Source organism: Lycium barbarum, chromosome 6 (assembly GCF_019175385.1).
Source record: "Lycium barbarum isolate Lr01 chromosome 6, ASM1917538v2, whole genome shotgun sequence".
Lineage (NCBI taxonomy): Eukaryota > Viridiplantae > Streptophyta > Magnoliopsida > Solanales > Solanaceae > Lycium > Lycium barbarum.
Genome location: NC_083342.1, coordinates 92,898,614 through 92,905,094, shown reverse-complemented (window position 1 = coordinate 92,905,094; position 6,481 = coordinate 92,898,614). Strand labels below are relative to the sequence as shown.

Sequence of the window (6,481 nt, the reverse complement as noted above, 5' to 3'; positions counted from 1 at the left end):
ACTAACTAAAGCAAATGCTAAAGACCAAAAACAAGAGATGTATTAAGGTTTACCTTTTTGTCGTGCAGCGAACGGGATTCTAAATCTTCAATCTACCTCCGAACACTTATCAAATTCAGCTCGCATATGTGCGGATTCGAACTGATATCGAGGGTAAACGAAATAAAATTGATTTAATATTTTTGACTTGGTAGAAATGACCCCTAAAGGACTGATGTTTAGGGAATCCTAGGAGACTTATGTTTTCTTAGGACGATTTTTTTTTGCGACTCGAGAAACTCGGATCTTAGGGAGTTTTTCTCAATCCAAAACCCATCCTGTTTCGATGAATCAACCCCATTTTATAGGGTTTTGGGTTCAAGACCAAAATGACGAAAGGAACAGAGGGAGAAGTAACGTGGCGACATGCGGGTGTGGGGGTGTCAGACGCGTGGGGTGTCAGTGGTATAATGGAAGTAACGTGGGGGTATGGGGGGCGTGATGGTGTCAGTGATGAAGTTGAGTGGAACAGATGGATGGCAGAGGTATTGGAGAAGTCAGAGGAAAAGGAGAAAGTGTGAGATCTGTGTGCGGCGGCTAGGGTTTAAGGAAAAGGGGAAAAAGAGGAGAAGAGGAGTGCGGCGGAAGAGGGGTGGGGCGATGGGAGGAAAGCGAGGGGAAAGGTGGAAGAGCGACGGTGGGGTGAGGCGATGAGAAAAAGGCGGAAAACGAAGAAGAAAATGAAGGGGAACCCTTTTTAGGGTTTCCCTTATTTTCTTGACAATGGGTCGGACCCAGTCCATAAATGGACTGGGTCAATTTTTAGACCGGGTATTAAAGAATGAGCTAGCAAATTAAAATACGGACTGGTCTAAAAATTAAGGTAAAAATATAGGCTGGTTAAGAACTATTTATGAATCGATTGGTCTTTGATTTGGGATCTGATACGTCACAAATACGGACTGAGTGCAAAAAATAGTTTGGCTTCTGAATTTGAATAAGAGACCTATTCAAATAACTTGTGTTAAAATATTGCTCGACATGAAATATGCAAACATTAATGCTCAGATAAAAAATGGCGTTGTAATAGCCGTGCAATAATATTTCGAAAATCCACAGTAAGATAAATACTATTATTTAATTATGCAAAGATAAATGCGATGTGTATGCGTAAGCTGGTAAAATACTGCAATGATAAAAATTGTGAACTGTAATAATAATAATAATAATAATAATAATAATAATAATAATAATAATAATAATAATAATAATAATAATAATAATAATAATAATTAGTAACTGTAATATAATAATGAGACCCCGACTTTGATAGAAGGCTAATAATCATAATATAATATATATATTTTTTAATTTTCCACAAAATGTTAGGAGCATAAATAGGTATTTTGGAAGAGAGGCGGGACAAAATTGGGTGTCAACATAGACGACCAGATTTGACGGAAAACGAATCTCATCTGGGTATATTTGGGCGGCTATTTCTGATAAAAGGTACTTTTAGAGATTACTGGTTTCAGGTTTGGCAATGGTTGGTTAGTTATAATGAGATTATATATAACTAAAAGGTAAATATGCTAATTAAGATAGTACAAAGTTTTACTTATTTCAGTATATAAAATGTGATTATATATTTTAGGGAGAATTGTCAAAATTGTACCTAACCTATTCAGTATGTTTTACTTTTACACTTTAAGTAATTTGTTTGGTATGGAGAAAAATACTTTCAAGAAAATGTTTTCTAATTTTTTATGTTTGGTTGGTCATATTTTTCAGAAAACATTATCTCTATGAAAACAGGTTTTTTACAAATGAGTAAAATAATTTCTCTAATGAAAATAGGAAAAAACAACTTTCACAAGTAGTGGCATTACACATAAATTGTCTCAAGCCCCGCCCTCCAGCACAACCCACTCCCACCTTCACCCTCATAGGCCCCATCCCACCACCCCCACAACCCTACCCCCAACTTCCATAGTGTTTGGACTAGATTAGAAAGAAATGTCTGGGACAATATTTTCTGCATACGTACTAAATATAAAAAAATAAGTAAAAAAATTATTTATTTTTGAAAAATATTTTCCTTCGTACCAAACACACCCTTCATCTTTCTATTGCTTCCTCAAAAGTCAAAACCCAACCTAAGCTTTTAGCCTAAAATTACCCCTCTTCCCCACGGAAAAAATCTCCCAATCTCTATATAATTTAGTGACACCATATAATTGGTCCATGTAACTCTTAGCCCGATACTAGCCCTGCCAAGCAGACTCGATACAAAATTTTCAATACATATTAATTTGGGGAAAAAAACATATATGTACATGGTAGAGGGTATATTTATAGAATACGACGATATTTTTTAATTTATAAAATATATCAATAGACTTGTTACAAAATCTATACGAATTAGGTAAATTAAAAATAAGCAAATAAAACACATTAAATAATGTAAGAAAATCGTTTTACTTATTTTATCCACTTTTCTCTCTCCATTCAAAATTTAGAGATATAGTTCCCTGATTTTCTCCAACTTCTGCTTCCTTATTCCATCCATTTTTCTCTCTCCATTCAAAATTAAGAGATATTGTTACCTAATTTTCTCCAACTTTTACTTAAAAAGTCTATTATAATAGGTAATTTTTATGTACAAAGTCCATACACCAAAAAACATATATTTATAATTTTCGTATGAAATATATATAACTATATAGATTCTTATAATTTTTATATATGAAATATGTATAAAAATTGTATGTGTATTTTGATTATTATAAAGTACTTATAAATTGTGTAAAATCTAATCAAAGTATGTATAAATTTTGAGAAAAATATGTATAATAAACTTGTAATTGATACAAACCAGATTCCATACAAAGTTCATACACCAGAAGTAAATATATATTAATTTTTGTATGCAATATGTATAAATGTATAAATTCGTTATAATTTCTACGTATGAAATATGTATAAAAGTTGTATGTATATTGTGATTATGATAAAGTACGTATAAATTGTATAAAATCTGATCAAAGTATGTATAGATTATGAGAAAGTATATATGTATAATAAGTTTTCTTATTGATACAAACCAAATTCCATCCACATTTCATACACATATCAGTTTTCAACATTTTTAAGACTAATTGATATCGAATTTGTTCGCATTTCATACACATTTTGCCGCATATATCTAAAAAATGACATATAGCAGACTCCATACATATTTCACACATATATTAGTTTTCAACATTCTTTTAAAACTACAGTTTATATAATTTATACAGATTTTCAAAACACACAATGATTATATATATCTCAAAACGATACAAATCAATTTTTATATACAATTAATACACAAGTTAGTAATAAAAAATAATTTGTAATATTTGTTTGAAAATTTATACTAGGAGAGAAGATGGATTTTAGGTATGAAAATGGTGTCTATCATAGAGGTGGAGGGGGGGGGGGGGGGGGAGGAGAGAGAGAGAGAAATATTTTAAAAAAGAAGATGAAGTTGAATGGTAACTATCCTAGAATTAAGTCCACATTTAAAATCAGATTTTCTTCCTTAAAAAAAAATCTAAAATCGTGGGTATTCCATTAAACCCAAATCTGGTATACTTTGTAATTTTGTTGGTATGTTTTGTAAATTAAAAAAAGTATCCTTATGTTTTGTAATATAGAGGTCATTTGCCCTTATTTTTTCCTTATATTTCAACTAGATGAGAGTATAAGTAGTCACACCTTTCTGGTCGTTTGAAAAAAATTCATAACAAACTCAAAGCATAACAATGAGGATGTGCTGGTTCATAACAACTTTATCCGTTACTGCTTTCTTTTCTTTCCCCTGCTTATCTTTATGATCCCAACCCTCTACAGGACATATGTGTTGCAGTTAACGACTCTAAGACTGCTGCTAAATCATCCTTCTATATAGGAGTGTAAATGGGGCAGGGCGGGGCAGGATATGACAGGCCTTGACCCGCTAAAATTTTGACCAGCCTTGCTCCATTTAGCACTTTTTAAAATGGGAAAACTACGTGTATATATATGTTAAGGAGAAATATTTGTGAAACGTGACAATAGCTTTCTTTATTTACAAAACATAACTATATTTTACCAAACATGACAGATTTTCATATATTTTTCGTTTTTTATTTTATTTTCAGAAAATAATTTATTTATTTTTTAAAAACAATTTTATATTTTTTTTTAAAGATTACATCAAATTTTTGTGTATGAAATGTGTATGTGTAAGAGAAATTTTTAATATAGTTTTTCATACACAAAATGTGAATGAAATTCTAAGTCTTGAGCGAGATATACACATTTCATACCATTCTCATACATAAAATTTTGAGCATAATGTTTAAGCTTTGATCGAGATATACACATTTCATACATTTTTCATACACAAAATTTGAGCAAAATTTTTAAGCCTTGAGCAAGATATACACATTTCATACACAAAATTTAAGCGATTATTTAAGTCTTGAATGTTGTATCAAAGTTGTATACAATGTTGTTGTAGTTGTATTAATTTTAGAGAAATCTAACATGAACTTGATACACGAAAATGTGAGCGAAATTCTAAGCTTTGAGCGAGATACAAATTTCATACCGTTTTCATACATACAATTTGAAGGTGATTTTTTAAGCCTTGAACGAGATATACACATTTCATATAGTTTTCATACACTAAATTTTGAGCGAACTTTTTAAGCCTTGAATGATATATACACATTTCATAAATAAATTTTGAGCGATAAATAATTTGTTATAGGATTTGTAATGTTATGTTTTGTAAATAGAAAACTATCGTTACGTTTCGTAAATATTTATCCTTAATATGTATATATACGTAATTCTCCCTTTTAAAATTTTTGCACTCCTGCCCCGCCCTGCTAAGCCTGCCCCATTTATGTGTTTTTCATGTTTTCTATATTTTTCGTTTTGCAACATTTTAAAATAATCGTTTTGAACTGTTAAAACTTCCACCCCATTTTTAAAGTTACCATGTAGCTGTAGATTTTCAACATTAACAAGTAACATCTAATCGGTTCATGAAACCCATATTCTTAATTATTGTCTCCAAGACTCCAACTATTTAATTCTGTGAATTATTTAGGTGTACTCGGTTTCTTTTCGTTTCATTTTTGGCTGTATTATGAGTTCAAGTTGAGCTCATTTACAATGACAATATTCAAAAACAATGAAAAAAGTGTGATCAAAATTTAATACTATAAGATAACTGACAAGAATGACTCTGTAATAAATGAAAGAAAGGGCGTTTCATATGTTGATGCAACAAATATAAGATAACTGAAAATGATAATTAGAGTCACAAAAGAAAATAATAGATTAGTAACGACAAAATAATACACTACATATAGTACTGATAATAGTAGTAAAAAAAAGTTAATTTTGTATCTTTTTCACGTGAAGACATCTTAAATTATTTATACTTCCCAAGAGCATAATATTAATATGTCAAAATTTTAAACAAACGACTTATGGCCAAATACAAGGCACTGTTTACATTCTCTGTGTTGTTTTTAAATTATTCGAACTGGCATCTGGCAAATGGAAATCAAGAGACAAGAAATGTTGTTTGTGCAACAGGGTCGTCTTTTTTGCCCTAACCCAGCTTTCAACCCGGACTTTGCCCTGCCCTGCCCCAATTAAGGTTTTCCAAAAATTAAGTTTTGCCACGGCCCGCCTTGCCCCAGTTGTCATCCCTACCTCTATAAAACTTCATTGTTTGGGAATGAGGCATAATTTTTGTAAATATGTTGTATAACTTCTATCATTTGACGTAGCTTCATTTTATTTCACTTGTGCAGTCTTCGTGAATGGAAAGATTTGCAAAGACCCAAAGCTTGCAAAAGCAGATGATTTCTTTGCTTCAGGTCTTAATGTTAGTGTAAATGCAGTGCCTGGGTTTGGTTTTGCTATAAAGACTGTCGATGTAAACAACATGCCTGGACTTAACACTCTTGGTATTTCTATTATTCGTGTTGACTTGGAACCACAACGTCTTTTTCCACTTCACACGCACCCTCGAGCTTCTGCGCTGATGACTATCCTGGAGGGTACTCTCTATACAGGATTTTTTGTCCCTGATGTTGCAAACTTCTTTAAAAGTCATCTCTTCTCCAAAATCTTGAATCCTAGAGATGTGTTTGTGTACCCACAAGGTCTAATTCACTTCCTGTATAATGTGGGACACAAAAAAGCTACTTTTCTCGCTTCTTTAAACAGTCAAAATCCTTGACTTATCATGATTCCTGGTTCAATCTTTGCTTTAGAACCACCTATTAGGGACGACGTTCTTGTCAAAGGCTTCCAGCTTAATAAAACAGAGATTTCATAACTTCGAAAGAAATTCTCTCATTATGCTCTATATTGTTAGCATGAGTGGATATTATGCAAGCTACTATGGTTAGGTTTTTAGAACTAACTATCCTAAATGGTTAGGTAGTTAGAG

General features: G+C 31.8%; 1 pseudogene; it reads left to right on the top strand.

Annotated features, from left to right (window-relative positions):
- Positions 1-368: 368 nt before the first annotated feature.
- On the top strand, positions 369-6,367 carry LOC132644211 (germin-like protein subfamily 1 member 17; annotated as a pseudogene).
- The last annotated feature ends 114 nt before the right edge of the window (positions 6,368-6,481 follow it).